The sequence below is a fragment of the Felis catus genome, chromosome X (assembly GCF_018350175.1).
Source record: "Felis catus isolate Fca126 chromosome X, F.catus_Fca126_mat1.0, whole genome shotgun sequence".
Lineage (NCBI taxonomy): Eukaryota > Metazoa > Chordata > Mammalia > Carnivora > Felidae > Felis > Felis catus.
Window position 1 is genome coordinate 64,471,843 of NC_058386.1, and position 13,471 is coordinate 64,485,313.

The window sequence follows — 13,471 nt, forward strand, 5'->3', positions numbered from 1 at the left end:
TCATAAAAATAGTATTCTCAATATCTAGTAACAGAGGCTGATTCAAGGATATAGCAAATCTTTGTCATATACAAATAAGCTCTGGGTGAGATGACTGTTTTCATGAAAATTAAAACTTACTCTTATTTAAATCTCAGAAATCTACTACCAGTAATTAGGTCTTCACATCTTCGTTTGACTCAGTTTACAAATTTGATGTTTAAGTCTCAAAAGTTGACTCAGGAAGGCCACAGATAAGAGAGGTGACATGAATCAGGTTCAAAAATAAGAATAAAAATGAATAAATGAAAGAAAGAAAGAAAGAAAGAAAGAAAGAAAGAAAGAAAGAAAGAAAAGAAAGTCACTTAAGAATAAGGTAAATAGGGGCACCTGGGTGGCTCCGTCAGTTAAGCATCTGAGTCTTGATCTCGGCTCAGGTTGTGACCTCATGTTTCATAAGATCCAGCCCAGTGTCAGGCTCTGCACTGAGTAACCTTAAGCCAGAAAAATGACAATAATTGCTTTATGGAAAGTCAAATTGTTAAAAGTCTTTCAGGCCTGGGTTTTGTCATGTTTCTGCTACCTCTTTGGCCCTGTTACTGATGCACATGTGCTGGAACCTAGAATTGCTGATAATTATGAGGAAATGCTGCTGCTGTAGGAAAAGATTGTGGCCTAGGACTTAGGAGACCTAAGGTCTAGGTCATGCTGTGCTGCTCATTTGCTGTGACCTGACACAAATCACTAACCCTTTCTGGGTCTCAATTTCCTCTCCTCTCAAAAAAGAGGGTTGGACTTTATGGTATCCGGGGCCCTATCTAGATTCAGCCATTCAGTGGCTTTAACAAGGAATGTCAGACTTTCTCAAAAGAGCACAGGCACATTGATTCAAGTGCATGAGGTATGGTAATTTGTAAGGCACAAAGTCTCTGAGATAGAGGAATAAAGACTACATGAGTTTACAGTTTTAAAGAAAAAAACCTAAATTATAATATATTTTATGGCTGCTGATACTACAGCCAGGTCTTCTTATCAATCCTTTGCTTACCTGAAACCAGGTGGACCATAATGAGTGGCACTATCATCAGGGGACAGCTAGTAGGATGCAAATAGGGACCAGACCCAAGTCCAGTTAAACAGGGAAGTAGGAAATGTCTATCCTTTTCCTTTTCTCCTTCCAGAAAGTTCTATTAAAAATCACATTTGAGGGGCGCCTAGGTGGCTCAGTCGGTTAAGAGTCCGACTCTTGGTTTCGGCTCAGGTCATGATCTCACATTGTGTGAGTTGGAGCCCCACGTCAGGCTCCGTGCTGACAGCACAAAGCCTTCTTGGGATTCTCTCTCTCTCCCTCTCTCTGCCCCTCCCCCACTCTCTCTCTCTGTCTCTCTCTCAAAAATAAATAAATAAAAATTAAAAAAATAAATAAATAAAAATCACATTTGTGGCACACTTGAATATCGTAGTCAATTGAGCATTCAACTCTTGATTTCAGCTCAGGTCATGATCCCAGGGTCATAAGATGGAGCCCCATGTTGGACTCTGCACTGAGCTTTGAGCCTGTTTAAGATTCTCTCTCTCCCTCTGCTTCTCTCCCCTGCTTGTGCTCTCTCTCTCTCTTAAAGAAATCTTATTTGTGGGGCATCTGGATGGCTCAGTTGGTTGAGCGTCCGACTTCAGCCCAGGTCATGATCTCACAGTTCCTGGGTTCAATCCCCATGTTGGGCTCTGTGCCAACAGCTCAGAGCCTGGAGCCTGCTTCAGATTCTTTGTCTTCCTCTATCTCTGCCCTTCCCCCACTCGTGCTCTGTCTCTGTCTCTCAAAAATAAATAAACATTAAGAAAAATTAAGAAATCTTATTTGTGATGTTTACAAAATTTAAAACAATGGCTTCAAAACATTAATGAAAAAGGTAGGTTGTAAAACAATGTACACATTACAATTTCATTTTTGTTTATATAAGTAATAGGAAGGAAAGACACCAAAGTCATAATAATGGTTACCTCAAGGCAGAAATAATATTCTGTGTTTTTATACATTTTCCAAATTGGTTTACTCTTACCTTTTTAATGGACTTCTCACTCTACTTATGATCCCTAGAATGCATTCTTCATTGAGACCTCAGAAAATATTTTTCTAAAAATATGAATCAAGTCATGTAAATCTGTTGCTTAGAAGCCACCAGTTGATACCTATCAAACTTGTATTACAAACCAAGCTCTTTACTACAGTCAAAAGACTCTCCATTATTTGATCCCCAACCTCTCCTAGGAACTAACTTCCTATTACTTTCCCTTCACAGACTACTCTATTTGAGCAGTTCTTTGAACATTTGAAGACCACCCCTACCTCAAAATCTTTGCCTGAAATGTTATTCCTGAAAAATTCATTTTCATTTTCATTCTCAGTTTCAAAGTCACTGAAACAGAGGGCTCCTTTAACTCCCCAGTTTAAATTAATTTCCCATGTTCTACTCCTTCACAGCACTTTTGACTCTTTCTGTATTACATTTGCATAATTTGTAATTACAATCAAATATAAATTTATTTTATTCCTCTATACTTTACTAATCTGTAAGCCTCTTGAGGGTAGGGGCCATCTCTTTTGCTCACCACTATATCTCCAGGATCTAGCACTATGCATGGAACATATTAGGCGGTCAATAATGTTCTATAAATGAATAACTGAATGAATGACTCAATTAATGCATACTACTTGTGTAAGTAAGAGGGAAAATGGAAGACACAATTGTGGTGGGTATTTTACTTCTTCAGGAAATCTTTGGTGGTTTGTGTCTCCAGTATAAAGGGTAATATCAGGGTGCCTGAGTGGCTTAGTTAAGCAAACGACTCTTGATTTTGGCTCAGGTCATGATCTCACGGTTCATGAGATCAAGCCCTGCCTTGGCCTCTAAGCTGACATCTGGGGCTTTCTTGGGATTCTTTCTCTCCTTCTCTCTCTGTCCCTTCCCCACACCCACTCTCTCTTTCTCTCTCAAATAATTTTTTTTAAAAAGGATAAGATCATTTCTGATGAGGATCTAGAGATCACATTTCTTTCCTTAACAGTGTGTTTGCCATCTTTGTTCTAAGCTTTAACTTAAAGGAAAAGCCATTCAAAAGTGAATGAATAGACTGCATTTCCCTTCAGTTTCTTACAAAATGAATAAATTGGATAGGAAGAAATGAGGCTGTGAACACTGTGGCCTAGGCTTATATGTTATCTTCTGTTATAACAAATGGCAGAGAGGTTTAATGCCAGCAAGTTTGTTTAAAAATAACCAAAATGATTCATATATGAGTGAAAACATGTTGTCTGTCTTTCCCTGCCTGCCTTATTTCACTTAGCATAATACCCTCCAGTTCCATCCACGTTGCCACAAATGGCCAAGTTTCATTCTTTCTCATTGCTAAGTAGTACTCCATTGTATATATAAACCACATCTTCTTTATCCATTCATCAGTTGATGGACATTTAGGTTATTTCCATAATTTGGCTATTGTTGAAATTGCTGTATAAACATTGGGGTACAAGTGCCCCTGTGCATCATTCACTCATATGTGGATCCTGAGAAACTTAACAGAAGACCATGGGGAGGGGAAAGGGGAAAAAAGTTACAGAGAGGGAGAGAGGCAAACCATAAGAGACTCTTAGATACTGAAAACAAACTGAGGGTTGATGGGGGTGGGGGAGAGGGGAAAGTGGGTGATGAGCATTGAGGAGGGCACCTGTTGGGATGAGCACTGGGTATTGTATGGAAACCAATTTGACAATAAGTTATATTTAATATAAATAAATAAATAAATAAAATAAAAAGAACCAAAAGATTTTATTATTTCACTGCATTACTCTACACTCAAAGCCACACTGGAAAGAAAAGTGATTGGGTTTGATGATAAGAAAATATCTCTTAAGAAAGCCTCTCTGATAGACAATGCATCCATTAATATTTACTCACTTGAGGAGAGGGAAATGTATTTTTGAGAGACTGGAGTCAATATGGATAAGGTATACAATCAACTGACACTTGTGGAAAGCACAGATATTTTGATCCTTGAGAGGGAGAGCTTAGTATGACTCCTGGAAAGGGAAATTTGTTTCTATTAAGGACAGAAGTAATTCTTTGGAGGCTTTCCACACAAGATTCACTACCACTGGAAAGAGCAGGCCTAGTATCAGAAATATATACTAATAGGTAATGTGGGTTTTTTGGACAGCATACCCTACTGTCCTTGCAATTCTGCACAGCTAATGCTGTGTCCTCCTCCTGGAGGTAATTCCATTTTAAAGTTTATTTCGTTTTGAGATAGAGAGAGAGGGAGAGAGAGAGAGAGAGAGAGAGAGAGAGAGAGAGAGAGAGAGAAGGGGCAGATAGATGGAGACACAGAATCCAAAGCAGGCTCCAGGCTCTGAGCTCTCAGCACAGAGCCCGACGCAGCGCTCGAACTCATGAACTGCAAGGTCATGACCTGAGCGGAAGTCAGATGCTTAACCTACTGAGCCACCCAGGTGCCCCGGTAATTCCATTTTAATATAAATCAATGATCTCCAAGTTGTAGGGATAGTCATTTTAGGCATAAATATCAAAGGAAGGTAGATTGGGGGTTATAAACTGTTACATTTTTTTATAGTTAATTTTACTATTTAATGTGGTGGCATGTACTCTGGGAAGTTTTTTTTTTTTTTTTTTAATTTTCCCTCAGTATTCTTTTAACATACAGGTTTTTTTAAATTAGTTCCAGGTGTACAATATAGTGATTCAACACGCCCATGCAACACCTGTTGCTCATCACAATAAGTGCAATAATTAATCCCCATCACCTATTTAACCCATCCCCCTACCCACCTCCTCTCTGGTAACTATCAATTTGTCCTCTGTCACAAAATACCTATTTCTTGATTTCTCTATCTCTTTTTTCCTTTGCAATTTGTTTTGTTTCTTAAATTCCACATATGAGTGACATCTATGATATTTGTTTTTCTCTCACTTATTTCCTTTACCATTATACTCTCCATCCATGTTCTTGTACATTACAAGATTTCATTCTTTTTTATGGCCAAATAATACTCCATCGTGTGTGTGTGTGTGTGTGTGTGTGTGTGTGTGTGTGTGTGTGTATTTTCTTTATCCTCTCAAAAATCAATGAACACTTGGGCTGCTTCCACAAATTGGCTATTGTAAATATTACTTCTATAAACATAAAGGTGCATGTGTCCCTTTGAATTAGTGTTTTTGTATTCTTTGTGTAAATACTTGTAAGTGCAATTGCTGAATCATAGGGTAGTTTTATTTATAAGTTTTGAGGAAACTCCATACTATTTTCCACAGTGGCTGCATAAGTTTCCATTCCCACCAACAGTGCATGAGGGTTCCTTTTTCTCAACATCCTTGCCAATGCTTATTCCTTCTTGTGTTGTCAGTTTTAGTTATTCTGACAGCTGTGAGGTGATGTCTCATAGTTTTAGTTTGCATTTCCCTGATAGTCATGTGATAAGGAACACCTATCATGTGCCTGTTGGTCATCTGTATGCTTCCCCTGGAGAAATGTCTGTTCATGATTTCTGTTTCTTTTTTATTTTGATTATTTGTATTTTGGGTGCTTTAACAAATTCTTTATATATTTTGGATTCAAACCCTTTCTTGGATATGTCATTTGAAAATATTCTTTCCTATTCTGTATTGCCTTTTAGTTTTGCTGATTGTTTCTTTTGCTATGCAGAAGCTTTTATTTCGATGAAAGTCCAAATAGTTTATTTCTGCTTTTGTTTCTCTTGACTCAGGAGACATATCTAGAAAGAAGTTGCAACTACCAATGTCAAAGAGGTTACTGCCTGTGTTCTTCTCCAGGAGTTTTATGATTTCAAGTCTTATATTTATGTCTTTCATACATTCTGAATTTCCTTTGGTATAAGGTATAAGAAAGTGGTTAAGTTTCATTTTTCTGCATTTAGCTGTCCAGTTTTCCAACACCATTTTTTGAAAAGACTATTTCCCATTGGATATTCTTTCCTACTTTGTCAATGATTAATTGACCATAGAATTGTAGGTTCATTTCTGGATTTTCTATTCTATTCTATTGATCTATGTATCTATTATTGTGCCAGTACCATGCTGTTTTAATAAACACAGCTTTTAATATAACTTCAAGTCTGGAATTGTGATGCCTCCAGCTTTGATTTTCTTTTTCAATATTGCTGAGCTATTCAGTGTTTGGAGTCTTTTGTGGTACCATGCTAATTTTAGGACTATTTGTTATAGCTCTGTGAAAAATGTTGGTGGGTATTTTGATAGGGATTGCATTAAATGCATAGATTGCTTTCAATAGTATATACATTTTAACAATATTTATTCTTCTAATTCATGAGAATGGAATGCCTTTACATTTCTTTTTTGTGGCTATTTTACTATTTATTTATGTTTCTTTGTTTTTTTTTCTTTTCCTTTTTTTCAATTTAAATATCACTTTAATTTTACTTAGAATTTCTTTGTCTCATCTTTAATTTCTTTCATCAGTGTTTTATAGTTCTCAGAGCACAGATCTTTTACCTCTTCAGTTAGTTTTATTCCTAGGTATCTTATTATTTTGGTATGATTGTAAATGGAACTGTTTACCTAATTTCTCTTTATGTTGCTTTATTATTGGTGTATAAAAATGCAACAGATTACTGTACATTTATATCCTGCAATTTTACTGAATTAATTTATCAGTTCTAGCAGTTTTGGGGTGGAGTCTTTCTGGCTTTCTCTATATAGTATCATGTCATCTGTAAATAGTGAAAGTTTTACTTCCTCCTTAACCAGTTTGGATGCCTTTCATTTCTTTTGGTTGTCACTTGCTGTGGCTAGGACTTCCAGTACTATGTTAGATAGCAGTAGTGAGAGTGGACATTCCTGTCTTGTTCCTGACTGTAAAGGAAAACTCTCAGCTTTTCCACATTGAAGATGATATTAGCTGTGGGATTTTCAAAAATGGCCTTTATGATGTTGAGGTATGTTCCCTCTGAACCTACTTTGTTAAGGGTTTTTACCATGAATGGATATTAGACTTTTCCAAGTGCTTTTTCTGTCTCTATTGAAATAATCGTATGGTTCTTATTCTTTCTTTTATTAATGTGGTGTATCCCATTGATTGACTTGCAAATATTGAACCACCCTTGCAACCTAGAAATAAATCCCGTTAGATTGTGGTGACTGATTTTTTAAATGTGTTGTTGGCTTTGTATTGGTAGTATTTTATTGAGAAGTTTTGCATATTCATAATGGATATTGGCCTGTAGTTTTCTTTTTTAGTAGTCTTTATCTGGTTTTGGTATCACGCTAACACTGGCCACATAGAATGAATTTGGAAGGCTTCCTTACTCTTCCTTTTCTATTTTTTTTGGAATAGTTTGAGAGGGATAGGTATTACTCTTCTTTAAATGCTTGTTAGAATTCGCTTGTGAAGCAATCTGATCCTAGAGTTTTGTTCATAGGAAGTTTTTTGATTACTGATTCAATCTCCTTGCTGGTAATCGATCTATTTAAATGTCCTATTTCTTCCTGCTTCAGTTTATATATTATATCTTATATCCACTTTATATTTATATTTTATATATTCTTGTAGTTTATATGTTTCTAGAAATTTATTTATCTCTTCTAGATTTTCCACTTTGTTGGCATATAAGTTTTTAAAAAAGGAGGAGGGTAAAGAATGGGCTAGATGGATGGTGTGTATTAAAGAGGGCATTTCTCATAATTGGCACTGGGTGTTGTGTGTAAGTAATAAATGACAGAATTCTACTCCACAAACCAACATTGTACTGTATGTTTACTAAAATTTAAATAATAAAATAAAATATTCTCTTATAATTTGTTGTATTTCTGTGGTGTTGGTTGTTATTTATTCTCTCTCATTTGTGATGTTTTTGAGTCCTTTCTCTTTTTTTCTTGATTTCATGGCCAGAGGTCTATCAATTTTATTGAGTTTTTCAAAGGACCAGCTCCTGGTTTCATTTATCTGGTCCATTGTTTTGTTTTGTTTTGTTTTGTTTTGTTTTGTTTTCTATATCATTTATTTCTGCTCTAAGCCTTCCTTCTGATGGCTTTAGGTATATTTGTTCTTTTTCTAGCTCCTTTGGATATAAATTTAGGTTTTTTATTTAAGATTTTTCTCACTTCTTGTGGTAGCCCTTCATTGCTGTAAACTTTCCTCTTAGAATTGCTTCTGTTTTGTGGTTAGTCAAGGCATGAAATAAAGAGCAGGTGCAGCAGCAGAAACAACAGCAAAGATATATGAGGCAAAGAAAGCACAGTCAGTAAGACAAAGGGGAGTTTGCATCAGGGAGCTGGCAAACTGTGACCCAAGGACCAGGTGCCTGTTTTTGGGAACTGGAGTTTTCTTTTTAATTGTAGTAAAATATAGGTAACATAAAATTTACCATTTTAACCATTTTGAAGTATACAGCTCAGTGGCATTAAATATACGTGTGATGTTTATTGCCACTATCCATTTCCAGAACTTTTCATTGTCCCAAACTGAAACTGTACCCATTAAGCACTAAGTACCAATTCTTTATTCCTCAGAGCCCCTGGTAACCACTATTCTATCTTCTGTCTCTATGACTTTGTGCATTCTAGATACCTCATACAAGTGGATTCATATAATATTTGTTCTTCTGTGCCTGGCTTACTTACCATGTTGTCGTTTCATCCATGTTGTATCCTGTGTAAATAAAGTTTTATTTGAACTTCTGCTTTGAATTACTTCTGCTTTGTCCTATAGATGTTTTATTTTTTCATTTGTTTCCATATACATTTTTCGTTTCTTCTTTTATTTCTTGATTGACCCAATCATGGTTTAGTAGGGTATTATTTAACCTCCATATATTTGTGGTCTTTCTAGATTTTTTTCTTGTGGTTGACTTCTAGTTTCATTGATTTGTGGTCAGAAAAGATGCATGGTATGATTTTGACCTTCTTGAATTTGTTGAAGCCTGTTTTGTTGTCTAATATGCGATGTATTGTGAAGAAATTTCCATGTACACTTGAAAACAATGTGGATACTGCTGTTTGGGGATGGAATGTTCTGAATATATCTGTTAAATCATTCTTTTTCAGTGTTTCATTCAAAGCATTGTTGCTTGTTGATATTTTGTTTAGATGATCTGTCCATTCATGTAAGTAGAGGGTTAAAGTCCCCTACTGTTACTGTATTTTTATTGATTACTTTCTTTATGTTTGGTATTGTTTTATGTGTTTGGGCTCCTATGTTGGGTGCAGAAATACTTATAGTTGTTATATCTTCTTGTTTGATTGTCCCCTTTATTATTACATGGTGTCCTTCTTTGTCTCTGGTTACAGTCTTTGTTTTAAAGCCTATTTTGTATGAAACAAGGAGTGCTACTCTGGCTTTCTTTTTACATTCATCTGCATGATAGATGTTTCTCTATCCCCTCACTTTCAATTTGCAGCTGTTGTTATGTCTAAAATAAGTCTTTTGTATGAAGCATATAAATAGGCTTGTGTTTTTCATCCAATTTGTCATCCTATATATTTTGACTGGAGAATTTAATCCATTTACATTCAAAGTAATTATTTATAGGTATGTGTTTATTTTCATTTTATTACTTGGTTTGTGGTTGTTTCTGAAGATTTTCTCTGATACTCTTTAATCTTTCTCTTTTTAGTGTTTTGCTGATTTTTTTAGTAATATATTTGTATTTCTTTATCTTTATTCTTTGTATAAGTGTTAGTGGTTTTTGATATATGGTTACCATTAGGTTTATTTAGAACCTGTTATGCATAAGAACCTGTTCTATATTAAATTGATTGTCATTTAAGTTTGAACCCATTCTTTACTCCTCTCCTCCCCATGTTTCAGTATATGTTGTCATATCTTACATTCTTTTATTTTGTGAGTTATTTGACTTATTTTTTACATAAATATTAATTTTAGTTCTTTTGTGTTTTTTACCTTCACAGTGTCACTTTTGGTCTCCCCTTTCCACTCAAACAGTCCCCTTTAATATTTCTTGCAGGGCTGCCTTTGTAGTCATGAACTCTTTTAGTTTTTGTCTGGGGAAATATTTCTCCTTACATTCTGAATGATAGCCTTGCTAGGTAGAGTATCTTGCCTGCAGATTTTCCCCTTCCAGCACTTTGAATATATCATGCCTCTCTCTTCTGGCTTGGAAAGTTTCTGCTGAAACATCCCCTGCTAGCCTTATGGGGTTTCCCAAGTATGTTACTGTCTTCATTTGCCTTGCTGTATTTTTTAATTTATTTTAATTATTTTTTTTAATTCATTTTGAAAGACAGTGCAAGAGAAAGAGAGAGAACATACACACACAAGTAGGGGAGGGTCAGAGATAGAGGGAGAATGAAAATCCCAAACAGGTTCTGCACTGTCAGCACAGAGCTCGATGGGGCTCAATCCCATGAATTGTGATATCGTGACCTGAGCTGAAACCAAGAATCAGACACTTAACCAACTGAGCCATCCAGATTCCCCTGTATTGCTGTTTTATTTTTTTCTTTATCATAGCATTTGCAAATTTTATTACAATATGTGTTGGTGTGGATCAGCTTCTGTTGATTTTGTTGGGAGTTCTCTGTGACTCCTGGATTGGGTATCTCTGTCCTTTCCCCAGATTAAGGAAGTTGTCAGCTATTATTTCTTCAAATTAATTTTATGTCCCCTTTTTTCTATCTTCTTTTTCTAGGGCCCCTGTAATAGCAATGCTATTATTATTTCATGTAGTCACTGAGTTCCCTAAGTTTATCCTTGTTTTGCATAATTATTTTTCTCTTTTGTTAAGCTTGATTAATTCCCAGCCCTCTATCTCTTAGGTCTTAAATTCATTCCTCTGCTTCTTCCAGTCTGCTGTTCATTCCATCAAGTGTGTTCTTCATTTTGTTTACTGAGCCCTTTATCTCTGTTTTTATTCCTTATTTCTGTGTTCTTACTTGTGGCTTCCAATCTTTTCTCCAGTCATGTGAGTATCCTTATGATTATTGCTTAAATACTCTATCAATCATATTACTCATATTTGTTTGACTTAGATATATGGCTGTGCCCTTGTCCTGGTCTTTCTCTTTGAGACAAATTTCTCTGTCTTCTCATTTTTCTAAATATTGGTACTTGTTTATCTGTGTTTGGAAAGTCTTCTATATCTCCTGTCCTTGAGGGTAATGATGTTTTGAAGAAGAGGTCCTGTAGTGCACCCCCCTGTTTTCCAGGGTCTGGTATATCCAAGAGTGTGTCCAATGTGTCCTTCATGTACTGTGATCTTTTGTTCTGGTTACTTTATCCTTCAGACCAGTCCTTTGCAGATGTTCCCTTTGCCTATTTTGTGCAGTATTTGCTCCCTTGCCTGAATGTGGTGCATTTTAACTAGGTGTGCTCTCATGTATCTGTGAAATGAAATCTGTCAACACCACCACTGGAACTGAGACACTACCAAACTCCCAAGTTAGGAGATTTGGTATGTGCAGGGCTTTGGACCATTCTTCTTGGGGAGGGGGCCCACCACACTAGGACTGAGACAAGCAAGACTGGGAAGTGTGGTTCCACTGGATCAAAGGAGGGCAGAGCTTGGTGTAAACAAGTTAGGTAGCTATTGTTAGGGGCAGACTGGTTTGCAAAGGTGTCTCTGTGTTTACGCTGAGGGATGGGGTAGGGAAATGATGTTGGCCAGTTCCTTTGTCCTTGGAAATGTCTCTCCAAGAATGCTGACTCTGAGACATGCTCTGAAATAAGCAAATAACATCTGCAATGTGTTCCTCATGTGCTCTTCAGATTTGTTTCCATACTATGTGTCCTCTGGTTGTTTGCCTGCCTTCTTTCCAAAAGCAGCCCCAAAGCCCTACAGCCTCTATCCCAGCCAAGTCCACTGACCTTTAAAATTCCAGGATTTAAGCCCCACTGGTTGCCCAGAAGTCACACAATTTGGCCCCTCTGGCTTTCTAAGCCAATCACTGTAGAAATTTGTTTTCCCAATGCTCTCTCCTGTATGTTAGTCTGTCTCTTGCCCTTCTCTATGACCAGAGCTCCCTTCCTACTACAGCAGCCATGATCCATTTCCTTCCCAAACCACATCTCTGCACTTCATACCTTCTTTGATGTGGTTTCTTCATACCTTTAGTTGTGGAGTTTGTTCTTCCAGTCTTCAGGTCATTTGTGGGGGGGTGGGTATTTAGAATTATTTGATAGCTATCTATTTGTATTTGTGGGACAGTACAGGACTAGAGTCCTCTTATTCTGCTGTCATCTTCCAGTTCTGCCAGGTATTTTATTTTATTTTATTTTATTTTATTTTATTTATTTTTAAACTTATTAAAATGTTTATTTATTTTAAGAGAGAGAGAGCATGTGAAAGCAGGGTAGGGGCAGAGAGAGAGGGAGAGAGAGAATCCCAAGCAGGCTGTACACTGTAAATGAGAAACCTGATTCAGGGCTCAATATCACGAACTGTGAGATTATGACCTAACCCACAATCAAAAGTTAGACACTTAACTGACTGAGCCTCCCAAGTGCCCCCTGCTAGGTATTTTAGAAATTTAATCTTATTTTGTTGATGAGGATGTGGAGAAAGAGGATTTCTTTTGCATTGTTGGTGGCACTGCAAGCTGGTGCATCCACTCTGGAAAATGGTATGGAGGTTCCTCAAAAAGCTAAAAATAGAACTACCCTATGACCCAGAAATTGAACTACTAGGCATTTATCCAAGGGATGCAGGTGTCCTGTTTCAAAGGCACACATGCACCCCCATGTTTATAGCAGCACTATCAACAATAGCCAAAGTATGGAAAGAGCCCAAATGTCCATTGATGGATGAATGGATAAAAAGAGGTGGTATATATATGTATATATACCCAATGTATATGTATATGTATGTATATGTATGTATATGTATATGTATATATATGTATATATACACAATAGAGTATCACTGGACAATCAAAAAGAATGAAATCTTGCCATTTGCAACTACGTGGATGGAACTAGAGGGTATTATGCTAAGTGAAATTAGCCAGTCAGAGAAAGGCAAAAATCATATGACTTCACTCATATGAGGACTTTAAGAGAAAAAACAGATGAACATAATGGAAGGGAAACAAAAATAATATAAAAACAGGGATGGGGACAAAACAGAAGAGACTCATAAATATGGAGAAAACGTGGGGGTTACTGGAGGGGTTGTGGGAGGGAGGATGGGCTAAATAGGTAAGAGACACTAAGGAATCTACTCCTGAAATCATTGTTGCACTATATGCTAACTAATTTGGATGTAAATTTTAAAAAATTAAATTTAAAAACAAATAAAAATAAAAACAAAACAAACAAAAGTAATCTTATTTTATCCTAACAACAGGTTTCAAGATAAGAAACCAGAGATCAGAGACGGTAAGTGACTTGCTTATTGTCACACAGAAAATAGTTGGTAAGCTGGGGTATGAAATTAAGCTTGCAGACTTTATAGCCTGTGGGCTCAGCCATTCAAATTATTCTGCTA

General features: G+C 36.4%; 1 protein-coding gene across 2 annotated transcripts in view; it reads left to right on the forward strand.

Moving 5' to 3' along the window:
• The first annotated feature begins 6,783 nt into the window (after nucleotides 1-6,783).
• Nucleotides 6,784-13,471, forward strand: part of GPR174 (G protein-coupled receptor 174) — a 94,702-nt gene continuing 88,014 nt past the window's right edge. The window contains exons 1-2 of one of the 2 annotated variants that reach the window (XM_045050836.1): nucleotides 6,784-6,967; nucleotides 13,331-13,362. The gene's annotated coding sequence lies outside the window, so the exon portion shown is untranslated. The remainder of the gene's footprint in view (nucleotides 6,968-13,330; nucleotides 13,363-13,471) is intronic. The other variant, XM_045050838.1, reaches the window with a different exon arrangement.